Source organism: Drosophila subpulchrella, unplaced genomic scaffold, assembly GCF_014743375.2.
Source record: "Drosophila subpulchrella strain 33 F10 #4 breed RU33 unplaced genomic scaffold, RU_Dsub_v1.1 Primary Assembly Seq142, whole genome shotgun sequence".
Lineage (NCBI taxonomy): Eukaryota > Metazoa > Arthropoda > Insecta > Diptera > Drosophilidae > Drosophila > Drosophila subpulchrella.
The window spans coordinates 35,001-52,422 of record NW_023665483.1 but is presented as its reverse complement, the minus strand read 5'-3'; the positions used below and the strand labels follow the sequence as shown (position 1 = coordinate 52,422).

Here is a 17,422-nt window from a genome sequence, read left to right as displayed (position 1 = left end):
ATGAATGGATTGTATAAATATGGCATAGAAATGCCATATACATAAGAATAAATGGTAGAATTTACCCATATATCACTGAAACACGATATATAAACCTAGTGATAGCTGGCACTAGTACTGTAAACAGGCACGCAATAGTGCGTGGGGTAAAAAACTACTATAGGGAGGTGGTCGTTGGCGGGCCCCTCCTCGTATTGGTCAAAACTTATGTTATGCATATGAATTTGTCAATACTATATAGAACGCCAAGCATATCCATATAAACTATGGATATGCATAGAAATCCATACAAAAGTAAAAAAAAATTATGTATAGAAAAATATACATATATTTATATAAGTGAATCGTATGGATATGGCTTATAGGTATAATACCTATAAGGCATAATAATGTATAACAAGTAAATATACATTGAAATGTGAATGCATTGTATGGATATGGCATATAAATGCCATATATATAGAAATAAATTGTATATCAATGATATAACAATTATAAACCTAGTGAGGGGCGGCACTAGTGAATGAATCGTATGGATATGGCTTATAGGTATAATACCTATAAGGCATAATAATGTATAATATAATAAATATACATTAAGATATGAATGGATTGTATAAATATGGCATAGAAATGCCATATACATAAGAATAAATGGTAGAATTTACCCATATATCACTGAAACACGATATATAAACCTAGTGATAGCTGGCACTAGTACTGTAAACAGGCACGCAATAGTGCGTGGGGTAAAAAACTACTATAGGGAGGTGGTCGTTGGCGGGCCCCTCCTCGTATTGGTCAAAACTTATGTTATGCATATGAATTTGTCAATACTATATAGAACGCCAAGCATATCCATATAAACTATGGATATGCATAGAAAACCATACAAAAGTAAAAAAAAATTATGTATAGAAAAATATACATATATTTATATAAGTGAATCGTATGGATATGGCTTATAGGTATAATACCTATAAGGCATAATAATGTATAACAAGTAAATATACATTGAAATGTGAATGCATTGTATGGATATGGCATATAAATGCCATATATATAGAAATAAATTGTATATCAATGATATAACAATTATAAACCTAGTGAGGGGCGGCACTAGTGAATGAATCGTATGGATATGGCTTATAGGTATAATACCTATAAGGCATAATAATGTATAATATAATAAATATACATTAAGATATGAATGGATTGTATAAATATGGCATAGAAATGCCATATACATAAGAATAAATGGTAGAATTTACCCATATATCACTGAAACACGATATATAAACCTAGTGATAGCTGGCACTAGTACTGTAAACAGGCACGCAATAGTGCGTGGGGTAAAAAACTACTATAGGGAGGTGGTCGTTGGCGGGCCCCTCCTCGTATTGGTCAAAACTTATGTTATGCATATGAATTTGTCAATACTATATAGAACGCCAAGCATATCCATATAAACTATGGATATGCATAGAAAACCATACAAAAGTAAAAAAAAATTATGTATAGAAAAATATACATATATTTATATAAGTGAATCGTATGGATATGGCTTATAGGTATAATACCTATAAGGCATAATAATGTATAACAAGTAAATATACATTGAAATGTGAATGCATTGTATGGATATGGCATATAAATGCCATATATATAGAAATAAATTGTATATCAATGATATAACAATTATAAACCTAGTGAGGGGCGGCACTAGTGAATGAATCGTATGGATATGGCTTATAGGTATAATACCTATAAGGCATAATAATGTATAATATAATAAATATACATTAAGATATGAATGGATTGTATAAATATGGCATAGAAATGCCATATACATAAGAATAAATGGTAGAATTTACCCATATATCACTGAAACACGATATATAAACCTAGTGATAGCTGGCACTAGTACTGTAAACAGGCACGCAATAGTGCGTGGGGTAAAAAACTACTATAGGGAGGTGGTCGTTGGCGGGCCCCTCCTCGTATTGGTCAAAACTTATGTTATGCATATGAATTTGTCAATACTATATAGAACGCCAAGCATATCCATATAAACTATGGATATGCATAGAAATCCATACAAAAGTAAAAAAAAATTATGTATAGAAAAAATATACATATATTTATATAAGTGAATCGTATGGATATGGCTTATAGGTATAATACCTATAAGGCATAATAATGTATAACAAGTAAATATACATTGAAATGTGAATGCATTGTATGGATATGGCATATAAATGCCATATATATAGAAATAAATTGTATATCAATGATATAACAATTATAAACCTAGTGAGGGGCGGCACTAGTGAATGAATCGTATGGATATGGCTTATAGGTATAATACCTATAAGGCATAATAATGTATAATATAATAAATATACATTAAGATATGAATGGATTGTATAAATATGGCATAGAAATGCCATATACATAAGAATAAATGGTAGAATTTACCCATATATCACTGAAACACGATATATAAACCTAGTGATAGCTGGCACTAGTACTGTAAACAGGCACGCAATAGTGCGTGGGGTAAAAAACTACTATAGGGAGGTGGTCGTTGGCGGGCCCCTCCTCGTATTGGTCAAAACTTATGTTATGCATATGAATTTGTCAATACTATATAGAACGCCAAGCATATCCATATAAACTATGGATATGCATAGAAATCCATACAAAAGTAAAAAAAAATTATGTATAGAAAAATATACATATATTTATATAAGTGAATCGTATGGATATGGCTTATAGGTATAATACCTATAAGGCATAATAATGTATAACAAGTAAATATACATTGAAATGTGAATGCATTGTATGGATATGGCATATAAATGCCATATATATAGAAATAAATTGTATATCAATGATATAACAATTATAAACCTAGTGAGGGGCGGCACTAGTGAATGAATCGTATGGATATGGCTTATAGGTATAATACCTATAAGGCATAATAATGTATAATATAATAAATATACATTAAGATATGAATGGATTGTATAAATATGGCATAGAAATGCCATATACATAAGAATAAATGGTAGAATTTACCCATATATCACTGAAACATGATATATAAACCTAGTGATAGCTGGCACTAGTACTGTAAACAGGCACGCAGTAGTGCGTGGGGTAAAAAACTACTATAGGGAGGTGGTCGTTGGCGGGCCCCTCCTCGTATTGGTCAAAACTTATGTTATGCGTAAACATATGATTTTGTCAATACTATAAAGAAAACTTGTTTTGTACATACAAAACTAAATGAATTATATGGATATTGAAAAATAAATGGCATTATATCCATATAATGAAAATATACTTGTATTCTCTTATTATAAGAGAGAATACCGTATAGTTGGTTGGCAAAGACAATTGAAAATACCCGAATTGCAGATGATGGGTTCAAAAACTACTATAGGGTGGTGTAGCAAATAATATGAAGATGATATATCCATATAATGGATATACACTAGTATTCTCTTATTATAATAGAGAATACCATATAAATGGTTGGCAAAGACAATTGAAAATACCCGAATTGAAGTTGACGGGTTCAAAAACTATTATAGGGTGATGTAGCAAATAAAATAATGAAGATATATCCATATAATGGAATTATATGTGTATTCTCTTATTATATGAGAGAGTACCAAACGGTTGATTGGCAAAGACAATTGAAAATACCCGAATTAAAGATATTGGGTCCAAAAACTACTATAGGATGGTCAATGGGCCGGCCATCTACTATTGACGTGACAAAATACTGTCTGTCGGTAGAGAAGATATTAATCCGTCAAATTTGTTTCTTTATTCATTTATGAATATGAGACTTGGCTCCACGGTTAATATTTTAAGCCCAAAGATAATAATGTTGAAACAAAGGCCAAGGTTTCTATTATACATAGAATAACAAATTGTTTCCGAACTTTATCGTTAATCCAAATAAATAATTACAATTGAGGCAGGCTAATAATGATATATATTTTGTATTGATAATCTTGATATATATGTATATTGGTCTGCCATTATCACATACTGAGTTATGTGATAATTCCCTGCGGGGATAAATTAAAAGAGGTGTCCCTATATTAAAAGAAAATAATATATATATATATTATTTTTTCTAACGTACATATCATATATGCGCTCGGTTTTATATTATATATTACCAAAGAGTCTTATATGAATATATACAGATAAATTTTAAATTTATCATCAAAATACAAATGATTTAATTCAATATTTTATATTGGTTAAACAAAAATTGTACATGTGTGGATACAATAATGACGTATGTCGAACAAAAAAGATATTTTAGAATGAAATATGCAAATATAAAGAAAATTATTACGTATTACGAAAAAAAATATTGTGTTTTTAACATCAATAATTAAAAAACTTGTTATTATTAGTGGCGGAACAAGTATATATTGTGAAAACAACAAACGTATACGAATGCTATATAAAAATGGCCGTATTCGATAGAAAACAATCTATAAAATTTATATTGCTAATTTCTATTCAAAAATATGAATGAAATATGAATAAAAACATTATTCTGGTTGATCCTGCCAGTAGTTATATGCTTGTCTCAAAGATTAAGCCATGCATGTCTAAGTACACACGAATTAAAAGTGAAACCGCAAAAGGCTCATTATATCAGTTATGGTTCCTTAGATCGTTAACAGTTACTTGGATAACTGTGGTAATTCTAGAGCTAATACATGCAATTAAAACATGAACCTTATGGGACATGTGCTTTTATTAGGCTAAAACCAAGCGATCGCAAGATCGTTATATTGGTTGAACTCTAGATAACATGCAGATCGTATGGTCTTGTACCGACGACAGATCTTTCAAATGTCTGCCCTATCAACTTTTGATGGTAGTATCTAGGACTACCATGGTTGCAACGGGTAACGGGGAATCAGGGTTCGATTCCGGAGAGGGAGCCTGAGAAACGGCTACCACATCTAAGGAAGGCAGCAGGCGCGTAAATTACCCACTCCCAGCTCGGGGAGGTAGTGACGAAAAATAACAATACAGGACTCATATCCGAGGCCCTGTAATTGGAATGAGTACACTTTAAATCCTTTAACAAGGACCAATTGGAGGGCAAGTCTGGTGCCAGCAGCCGCGGTAATTCCAGCTCCAATAGCGTATATTAAAGTTGTTGCGGTTAAAACGTTCGTAGTTGAACTTGTGCTTCATACGGGTAGTACAACTTACAATTGTGGTTAGTACTATACCTTTATGTATGTAAGCGTATTACCGGTGGAGTTCTTACATGTGCTTAGATACTTGTATTTTTTCATATGTTCCTCCTATTTAAAAACCTGCATTAGTGCTCTTAAACGAGTGTTATTGTGGGCCGGTACAATTACTTTGAACAAATTAGAGTGCTTAAAGCAGGCTTCAAATGCCTGAATATTCTGTGCATGGGATAATGAAATAAGACCTCTGTTCTGCTTTCATTGGTTTTCAGATCAAGAGGTAATGATTAATAGAAGCAGTTTGGGGGCATTAGTATTACGACGCGAGAGGTGAAATTCTTGGACCGTCGTAAGACTAACTTAAGCGAAAGCATTTGCCAAAGATGTTTTCATTAATCAAGAACGAAAGTTAGAGGTTCGAAGGCGATCAGATACCGCCCTAGTTCTAACCATAAACGATGCCAGCTAGCAATTGGGTGTAGCTACTTTTATGGCTCTCTCAGTCGCTTCCCGGGAAACCAAAGCTTTTGGGCTCCGGGGGAAGTATGGTTGCAAAGCTGAAACTTAAAGGAATTGACGGAAGGGCACCACCAGGAGTGGAGCCTGCGGCTTAATTTGACTCAACACGGGAAAACTTACCAGGTCCGAACATAAGTGTGTAAGACAGATTGATAGCTCTTTCTCGAATCTATGGGTGGTGGTGCATGGCCGTTCTTAGTTCGTGGAGTGATTTGTCTGGTTAATTCCGATAACGAACGAGACTCAAATATATTAAATAGATATCTTCAGGATTATGGTGTTGAAGCTTATATAGCCTTCATTCATGGTGGCAGTAAAATGTTTATTGTGTTTGAATGTGTTTATATAAGTGGAGCCGTACCTGTTGGTTTGTCCCATTATAAGGACACTAGCTTCTTAAATGGACAAATTGCGTCTAGCAATAATGAGATTGAGCAATAACAGGTCTGTGATGCCCTTAGATGTCCTGGGCTGCACGCGCGCTACAATGAAAGTATCAACGTGTATTTCCTAGACCGAGAGGTCCGGGTAAACCGCTGAACCACTTTCATGCTTGGGATTGTGAACTGAAACTGTTCACATGAACTTGGAATTCCCAGTAAGTGTGAGTCATTAACTCGCATTGATTACGTCCCTGCCCTTTGTACACACCGCCCGTCGCTACTACCGATTGAATTATTTAGTGAGGTCTCCGGACGTGATCACTGTGACGCCTTGTGTGTTACGGTTGTTTCGCAAAAGTTGACCGAACTTGATTATTTAGAGGAAGTAAAAGTCGTAACAAGGTTTCCGTAGGTGAACCTGCGGAAGGATCATTATTGTTTAATATCCTTACCGTTAATAAAAAAATTTGTTTTTATTATAATAATATAATATATTATAGTAATACAAATAAAATATAAATTGCCAAAAATATGATCTTTTATAGATCAAATATAAAATTTCGAACAAGCAAATCGAAATAATAATTGTAATAATAAATATATTATTGCATTAAATAAGAGATAAATAAATAAGCAAAAGCAAACAAATAACAAATTCGAACAAGCAAATCGAAATTATTAAATTTATTTAATATTATTATTATATTGTATATTAAATGCAATTAATTAATAAAACACTGTGTGTATATGGACCATAATATACACGCGTTGCGATATGTATTGTTCATCTCAGTTATGCGCATACATTGGATAATGCAACAACCTAAAATGTACAATGTTGTACCTGATTATTACAGGTTAATGTTTTATATAAATTTCAATATATATCGCTAAAAAAAAGTATTAATACCGTAAATGCCATTTAAAAAATACTTGATATATTATTGGTTATATGAAACTAAGACATTTCGCAGCATTCGTTTTAGGTATAAAAATCAATTTATTGAAGGAATTGATATATGCCAGTAAAATGGTGTATTTTTAATTTCTTTCAATAAAAACATATATGACAAAATTACCAAACCAATATATAAAACTCTAAGCGGTGGATCACTCGGCTCATGGGTCGATGAAGAACGCAGCAAACTGTGCGTCATCGTGTGAACTGCAGGACACATGAACATCGACATTTTGAACGCATATCGCAGTCCATGCTGTTATGTACTTTAATTAATTTTATAGTGCTGCTTGGACTACATATGGTTGAGGGTTGTAAGACTATGCTAATTAAGTTGTTTATATAAATTTTATAATGAAATTTTATAAGCATATGGTATATTATTGGATAATAATAATTTAATTATTATATTATTCATAATATTAACAAATATATGAAAAACATTATCTCACATTAGTAAATAATTTGAATGTGAAAAACGAAGAGAAATATTTTCTTTTTCAATCAAATAATACTGAGAAATGTCTAGCATAAAAAATTTATCTAGAATTGTCTCTTATTAAAGATTAGTAAATAGAAAGCCGTTGACAATATTATTATTCTTCGTTGATTCGTTAGACCAAACAAATGCCATACAAATATATAAAATATATAACGAATTTAATAAAATGTTTTATCATTATATATAAAGAATTAATTGCAAAAAAAGTTATACACAACCTCAACTCATATGGGACTACCCCCTGAATTTAAGCATATTAATTAGGGGAGGAAAAGAAACTAACCAGGATTTTCTTAGTAGCGGCGAGCGAAAAGAAATCAGTTCAGCACTAAGTCACTTTGTCTATATGGCAAATGTGAGATGCAGTGTATGGAGCGTCAATATTCTAGTATGAGAAATTAACGATTTAAGTCCTTCTTAAATGAGGCCATTTACCCATAGAGGGTGCCAGGCCCGTATAACGTTAATGATTACTAGATGATGTTTCCAAAGAGTCGTGTTGCTTGATAGTGCAGCACTAAGTGGGTGGTAAACTCCATCTAAAACTAAATATAACCATGAGACCGATAGTAAACAAGTACCGTGAGGGAAAGTTGAAAAGAACTCTGAATAGAGAGTTAAACAGTACGTGAAACTGCTTAGAGGTTAAGCCCGATGAACCTGAATATCCGTTATGGAAAATTCATCATTAAAATTGTAATATTTAAACAATATTATGATAATAGTGTGCATTTTTTCCATATAAGGACATTGTAATCTATTAGCATACAAAATTTATCATAAAATATAACTTATAGTTTATTCAAATTAATTTGCTTGCATTTTAACACAGAATAAATGTTATTAATTTGATAAAGTGCTGATAGATTTATATGAATACAGTGCGTTAATTTTTCGGAATTATATAATGGCATAATTATCATTGATTTTTGTGTTTATTATATGCACTTGTATGATTAACAATGCGAAAGATTCAGGATACCTTCGGGACCCGTCTTGAAACACGGACCAAGGAGTCTAACATATGTGCAAGTTATTGGGATATAAACCTAATAGCGTAATTAACTTGACTAATAATGGGATTAGTTTTTTAACTATTTATAGCTAATTAACACAATCCCGGGGCGTTCTATATAGTTATGTATAATGATATTTATATTATTTATGCCTCTAACTGGAACGTACCTTGAGCATATATGCTGTGACCCGAAAGATGGTGAACTATACTTGATCAGGTTGAAGTCAGGGGAAACCCTGATGGAAGACCGAAACAGTTCTGACGTGCAAATCGATTGTCAGAATTGAGTATAGGGGCGAAAGACCAATCGAACCATCTAGTAGCTGGTTCCTTCCGAAGTTTCCCTCAGGATAGCTGGTGCATTTTAATGTTATATAAAATAATCTTATCTGGTAAAGCGAATGATTAGAGGCCTTAGGGTCGAAACGATCTTAACCTATTCTCAAACTTTAAATGGGTAAGAACCTTAACTTTCTTGATATGAAGTTCAAGGTTATGATATAATGTGCCCAGTGGGCCACTTTTGGTAAGCAGAACTGGCGCTGTGGGATGAACCAAACGTAATGTTACGGTGCCCAAATTAACAACTCATGCAGATACCATGAAAGGCGTTGGTTGCTTAAAACAGCAGGACGGTGATCATGGAAGTCGAAATCCGCTAAGGAGTGTGTAACAACTCACCTGCCGAAGCAACTAGCCCTTAAAATGGATGGCGCTTAAGTTGTATACCTATACATTACCGCTAAAGTAGATGATTTATATTACTTGTGATATAAATTTTGAAACTTTAGTGAGTAGGAAGGTACAATGGTATGCGTAGAAGTGTTTGGCGTAAGCCTGCATGGAGCTGCCATTGGTACAGATCTTGGTGGTAGTAGCAAATAATCGAATGAGACCTTGGAGGACTGAAGTGGAGAAGGGTTTCGTGTGAACAGTGGTTGATCACGAGTTAGTCGGTCCTAAGTTCAAGGCGAAAGCCGAAAATTTTCAAGTAAAACACAAATGCCATACAAATATAATTATATTATATAAATCAAGCTAATTAATATACTTGAATAATTTTGAACGAAAGGGAATACGGTTCCAATTCCGTAACCTGTTGAGTATCCGTTTGTTATTAAATATGGGCCTCGTGCTCATCCTGGCAACAGGAACGACCATAAAGAAGCCGTCGAGAGATATCGGAAGAGTTTTCTTTTCTGTTTTATAGCCGTACTACCATGGAAGTCTTTCGCAGAGAGATATGGTAGATGGGCTAGAAGAGCATGACATATACTGTTGTGTCGATATTTTCTCCTCGGACCTTGAAAATTTATGGTGGGGACACGCAAACTTCTCAACAGGCCGTACCAATATCCGCAGCTGGTCTCCAAGGTGAAGAGTCTCTAGTCGATAGAATAATGTAGGTAAGGGAAGTCGGCAAATTAGATCCGTAACTTCGGGATAAGGATTGGCTCTGAAGATTGAGATAGTCGGGCTTGATTGGGAAACAATAACATGGTTTATGTGCTCGTTCTGGGTAAATAGAGTGTCTGGCATTTATGTTGGTCACTTGTTCCCCGGATAGTTTAGTTACGTAGCCAATTGTGGAACTTTCTTGCTAAAATTTTTAAGAATACTAATTGGGTTAAACCAATTAGTTCTTATTAATTATAACGATTATCAATTAACAATCAATTCAGAACTGGCACGGACTTGGGGAATCCGACTGTCTAATTAAAACAAAGCATTGTGATGGCCCTAGCGGGTGTTGACACAATGTGATTTCTGCCCAGTGCTCTGAATGTCAAAGTGAAGAAATTCAAGTAAGCGCGGGTCAACGGCGGGAGTAACTATGACTCTCTTAAGGTAGCCAAATGCCTCGTCATCTAATTAGTGACGCGCATGAATGGATTAACGAGATTCCTACTGTCCCTATCTACTATCTAGCGAAACCACAGCCAAGGGAACGGGCTTGGAATAATTAGCGGGGAAAGAAGACCCTTTTGAGCTTGACTCTAATCTGGCAGTGTAAGGAGACATAAGAGGTGTAGAATAAGTGGGAGATATTAGACTTCGGTTTGGTATCGCCAATGAAATACCACTACTCTTATTGTTTCCTTACTTACTTGATTAAATGGAACGTGTATCATTTCCTAGCCATTATACGGATATATTTATTATATCTTATGGTATTGGGTTTTGATGCAAGCTTCTTGATCAAAGTATCACGAGTTTGTTATATAATCGCAAACAAATTCTTTAATAAAACGGTGCATTTATGTATTTTTGATTTGAAAATTTGGTATAACTCCAATTACTCAGGTATGATCCAATTCAAGGACATTGCCAGGTAGGGAGTTTGACTGGGGCGGTACATCTCTCAAATAATAACGGAGGTGTCCCAAGGCCAGCTCAGTGCGGACAGAAACCACACATAGAGCAAAAGGGCAAATGCTGACTTGATCTCGGTGTTCAGTACACACAGGGACAGCAAAAGCTCGGCCTATCGATCCTTTTGGTTTAAAGAGTTTTTAACAAGAGGTGTCAGAAAAGTTACCATAGGGATAACTGGCTTGTGGCGGCCAAGCGTTCATAGCGACGTCGCTTTTTGATCCTTCGATGTCGGCTCTTCCTATCATTGTGAAGCAAAATTCACCAAGCGTTGGATTGTTCACCCATGCAAGGGAACGTGAGCTGGGTTTAGACCGTCGTGAGACAGGTTAGTTTTACCCTACTAATGACAAAACGTTGTTGCGACAGCATTCCTGCGTAGTACGAGAGGAACCGCAGGTACGGACCAATGGCACAATACTTGTTCGAGCGAACAGTGGTATGACGCTACGTCCGTTGGATTATGCCTGAACGCCTCTAAGGTCGTATCCGTGCTGGACTGCAATGATAAATAAGGGGCAATTTGCATTGTATGGCTTCTAAACCATTTAAAGTTTATAATTTACTTTATAAACGACAATGGATGTGATGCCAATGTAATTTGTAACATAGTAAATTGGGAGGATCTTTGATCACCTGATGCCGCGCTAGTTACATATAAAAGCATTATTTAATACAATGACAAAGCCTAGAATCAATTGTAAACGACTTTTGTAACAGGCAAGGTGTTGTAAGTGGTTGAGCAGCTGCCATACTGCGATCCACTGAAGCTTATCCTTTGCTTGATGATTCGATAATAAAGATGTTGCAAGCGGGCATAATCATTATGCTTGCTTGCAGCATCGCACGCCACTTTGTTTGTGGTGTGTAAGGTAGGGAAGAAGAAATATAAAAGACCTAAATTGGAAACATCAATATATAAGTAAATATTGAACAAACAAAATGTATCGTCATCTTATTAGTGACGCGATGATAAAGTGGCAAACATATTCCATGTATAAATATTCCTATGGTATTAAAATTCAAGTAAAGAGGACATATATAAAAGTTTGTATATATGGTTCATTCAATGGTAGCAGCGGTTGGTTGGTTGGTGTCTGCTCCTCTTATTGTTCAAAACTTATGTTATGGTAGCAAGTCTATATCGTCATATTATTAGTGACGCGAAAAAGTAGTGGCAAAACATATTCCATGTATAAATAAATATTCCTATGGTATTGAAATTCAAGTAAAGAGGCCATTCAAGTAAAGAGGACTTATATAAATATAAGTATATATAATGGTAGCAGCGCGGTTGGTTGGTTGGTGTGTCTGCTCCTCTTATTGTTCAAAACTTATGTTATGGTAGCAAGACTGTATCGTCATATTATTAGTGACGCGAAAAAGTAGTGGCAAAACATATTCCATGTATAAATATTCCTATGGTATTGAAATTCAACTAAAGAGGACATATAAAATTACTATCAATGGTAGCAGTGGTTGGTTGGTTGGTGGTTGGTTGGCGGCTGCTCCTATTATTGTTCAAGACTTATGTTATGGTAGCAAGTCTGTATCGTCATATTAATTATTAGTGACGCGAAAAAGTAGTGGAAATCATATTCCATGTATAAATAGATTCCTATGGTAATGAAATTTTCAAGTAAAGAGAGGACCATTCAAGTAAGAGGACATATAAAAAGTAAGTATATGTTCCTCCAATGGTAGCAGTGGTTGGTTGGTTGGCGGCTGATCCTCTTATTGTTCAAAACTTATTTTATCAATATGAGTTTGGCAATACAATAAAGAAGACCAATCTAATCCATATAAAACTAAATGTATTATATGGATATGCTTAGGAAACCCATATATTCATAAAAAAAAATTATGTATAGAAAATTATACATATATCTTTTATATAAATGAATCGTATGGATATCGCCTTATGGTAGGTATAATAACTTTTTAAGGCATAATAATGTATAATATAGAAAATATACATTGAAATATAAATGCATTTTTATAGATATGGCGGCATATAAGTGCCATATACACAAGAATAAATAATAGAATTTACCAATATATAATTAAAATGAGATATATAAACCTAGTGAGGGGCTGCACTAGTATATGAATCGTATGGATATGGCTTATAGGTATAATACCTATAAGGCATAATAATGTATAATATAATAAATATAAATTAAGATATGAATGAATTATATAAATATGGCATAGAAATGCCATATACATACATAAGAATAAATGGTAGAATTTACCCATATATCACTGAAACACGATATATAAACCTAATGATAGCTGGCACTAGTACTGTAAACATGCACGCAATAGTGCGTGGGGTAAAAAACTACTATAGGGAGGTGGTCGTTGGCGGGCCCCTCCTCGTATTGGTCAAAACTTATGTTATGCATATGAATTTGTCAATACTATATAGAACGCCAAGCATATCCATATAAACTATGGATATGCATAGAAATCCATACAAAAGTAAAAAAAAATTATGTATAGAAAAATATACATATATTTATATAAGTGAATCGTATGGATATGGCTTATAGGTATAATACCTATAAGGCATAATAATGTATAACAAGTAAATATACATTGAAATGTGAATGCATTGTATGGATATGGCATATAAATGCCATATATATAGAAATAAATTGTATATCAATGATATAACAATTATAAACCTAGTGAGGGGCGGCACTAGTGAATGAATCGTATGGATATGGCTTATAGGTATAATACCTATAAGGCATAATAATGTATAATATAATAAATATACATTAAGATATGAATGGATTGTATAAATATGGCATAGAAATGCCATATACATAAGAATAAATGGTAGAATTTACCCATATATCACTGAAACACGATATATAAACCTAGTGATAGCTGGCACTAGTACTGTAAACAGGCACGCAATAGTGCGTGGGGTAAAAAACTACTATAGGGAGGTGGTCGTTGGCGGGCCCCTCCTCGTATTGGTCAAAACTTATGTTATGCATATGAATTTGTCAATACTATATAGAACGCCAAGCATATCCATATAAACTATGGATATGCATAGAAATCCATACAAAAGTAAAAAAAAATTATGTATAGAAAAATATACATATATTTATATAAGTGAATCGTATGGATATGGCTTATAGGTATAATACCTATAAGGCATAATAATGTATAACAAGTAAATATACATTGAAATGTGAATGCATTGTATGGATATGGCATATAAATGCCATATATATAGAAATAAATTGTATATCAATGATATAACAATTATAAACCTAGTGAGGGGCGGCACTAGTGAATGAATCGTATGGATATGGCTTATAGGTATAATACCTATAAGGCATAATAATGTATAATATAATAAATATACATTAAGATATGAATGGATTGTATAAATATGGCATAGAAATGCCATATACATAAGAATAAATGGTAGAATTTACCCATATATCACTGAAACACGATATATAAACCTAGTGATAGCTGGCACTAGTACTGTAAACAGGCACGCAATAGTGCGTGGGGTAAAAAACTACTATAGGGAGGTGGTCGTTGGCGGGCCCCTCCTCGTATTGGTCAAAACTTATGTTATGCATATGAATTTGTCAATACTATATAGAACGCCAAGCATATCCATATAAACTATGGATATGCATAGAAAACCATACAAAAGTAAAAAAAAATTATGTATAGAAAAATATACATATATTTATATAAGTGAATCGTATGGATATGGCTTATAGGTATAATACCTATAAGGCATAATAATGTATAACAAGTAAATATACATTGAAATGTGAATGCATTGTATGGATATGGCATATAAATGCCATATATATAGAAATAAATTGTATATCAATGATATAACAATTATAAACCTAGTGAGGGGCGGCACTAGTGAATGAATCGTATGGATATGGCTTATAGGTATAATACCTATAAGGCATAATAATGTATAATATAATAAATATACATTAAGATATGAATGGATTGTATAAATATGGCATAGAAATGCCATATACATAAGAATAAATGGTAGAATTTACCCATATATCACTGAAACACGATATATAAACCTAGTGATAGCTGGCACTAGTACTGTAAACAGGCACGCAATAGTGCGTGGGGTAAAAAACTACTATAGGGAGGTGGTCGTTGGCGGGCCCCTCCTCGTATTGGTCAAAACTTATGTTATGCATATGAATTTGTCAATACTATATAGAACGCCAAGCATATCCATATAAACTATGGATATGCATAGAAAACCATACAAAAGTAAAAAAAAATTATGTATAGAAAAATATACATATATTTATATAAGTGAATCGTATGGATATGGCTTATAGGTATAATACCTATAAGGCATAATAATGTATAACAAGTAAATATACATTGAAATGTGAATGCATTGTATGGATATGGCATATAAATGCCATATATATAGAAATAAATTGTATATCAATGATATAACAATTATAAACCTAGTGAGGGGCGGCACTAGTGAATGAATCGTATGGATATGGCTTATAGGTATAATACCTATAAGGCATAATAATGTATAATATAATAAATATACATTAAGATATGAATGGATTGTATAAATATGGCATAGAAATGCCATATACATAAGAATAAATGGTAGAATTTACCCATATATCACTGAAACACGATATATAAACCTAGTGATAGCTGGCACTAGTACTGTAAACAGGCACGCAATAGTGCGTGGGGTAAAAAACTACTATAGGGAGGTGGTCGTTGGCGGGCCCCTCCTCGTATTGGTCAAAACTTATGTTATGCATATGAATTTGTCAATACTATATAGAACGCCAAGCATATCCATATAAACTATGGATATGCATAGAAATCCATACAAAAGTAAAAAAAAATTATGTATAGAAAAATATACATATATTTATATAAGTGAATCGTATGGATATGGCTTATAGGTATAATACCTATAAGGCATAATAATGTATAACAAGTAAATATACATTGAAATGTGAATGCATTGTATGGATATGGCATATAAATGCCATATATATAGAAATAAATTGTATATCAATGATATAACAATTATAAACCTAGTGAGGGGCGGCACTAGTGAATGAATCGTATGGATATGGCTTATAGGTATAATACCTATAAGGCATAATAATGTATAATATAATAAATATACATTAAGATATGAATGGATTGTATAAATATGGCATAGAAATGCCATATACATAAGAATAAATGGTAGAATTTACCCATATATCACTGAAACACGATATATAAACCTAGTGATAGCTGGCACTAGTACTGTAAACAGGCACGCAATAGTGCGTGGGGTAAAAAACTACTATAGGGAGGTGGTCGTTGGCGGGCCCCTCCTCGTATTGGTCAAAACTTATGTTATGCATATGAATTTGTCAATACTATATAGAACGCCAAGCATATCCATATAAACTATGGATATGCATAGAAAACCATACAAAAGTAAAAAAAAATTATGTATAGAAAAATATACATATATTTATATAAGTGAATCGTATGGATATGGCTTATAGGTATAATACCTATAAGGCATAATAATGTATAACAAGTAAATATACATTGAAATGTGAATGCATTGTATGGATATGGCATATAAATGCCATATATATAGAAATAAATTGTATATCAATGATATAACAATTATAAACCTAGTGAGGGGCGGCACTAGTGAATGAATCGTATGGATATGGCTTATAGGTATAATACCTATAAGGCATAATAATGTATAATATAATAAATATACATTAAGATATGAATGGATTGTATAAATATGGCATAGAAATGCCATATACATAAGAATAAATGGTAGAATTTACCCATATATCACTGAAACATGATATATAAACCTAGTGATAGCTGGCACTAGTACTGTAAACAGGCACGCAGTAGTGCGTGGGGTAAAAAACTACTATAGGGAGGTGGTCGTTGGCGGGCCCCTCCTCGTATTGGTCAAAACTTATGTTATGCGTAAACATATGATTTTGTCAATACTATAAAGAAAACTTGTTTTGTACATACAAAACTAAATGAATTATATGGATATTGAAAAATAAATGGCATTATATCCATATAATGAAAATATACTTGTATTCTCTTATTATAAGAGAGAATACCGTATAGTTGGTTGGCAAAGACAATTGAAAATACCCGAATTGCAGATGATGGGTTCAAAAACTACTATAGGGTGGTGTAGCAAATAATATGAAGATGATATATCCATATAATGGATATACACTAGTATTCTCTTATTATAATAGAGAATACCATATAAATGGTTGGCAAAGACAATTGAAAATACCCGAATTGAAGTTGACGGGTTCAAAAACTATTATAGGGTGATGTAGCAAATAAAATAATGAAGATATATCC

General features: G+C 33.2%; 3 non-coding genes across 3 annotated transcripts; all 3 read left to right on the top strand.

Moving 5' to 3' along the window:
- The first annotated feature begins 4,585 nt into the window (after positions 1-4,585).
- On the top strand, positions 4,586-6,580 carry LOC119558828. Its single transcript, XR_005220456.1, has one exon. It is a non-coding gene; the product is annotated as a small subunit ribosomal RNA (ribosomal RNA).
- Positions 6,581-7,239: 659 nt separating this feature from the next.
- LOC119558840 lies at positions 7,240-7,418 on the top strand. The gene has a single exon (XR_005220465.1). It is a non-coding gene; the product is annotated as a 5.8S ribosomal RNA (ribosomal RNA).
- A 401-nt stretch (positions 7,419-7,819) lies between these two features.
- Positions 7,820-11,790, top strand: LOC119558834. Its single transcript, XR_005220460.1, has one exon. It is a non-coding gene; the product is annotated as a large subunit ribosomal RNA (ribosomal RNA).
- The last annotated feature ends 5,632 nt before the right edge of the window (positions 11,791-17,422 follow it).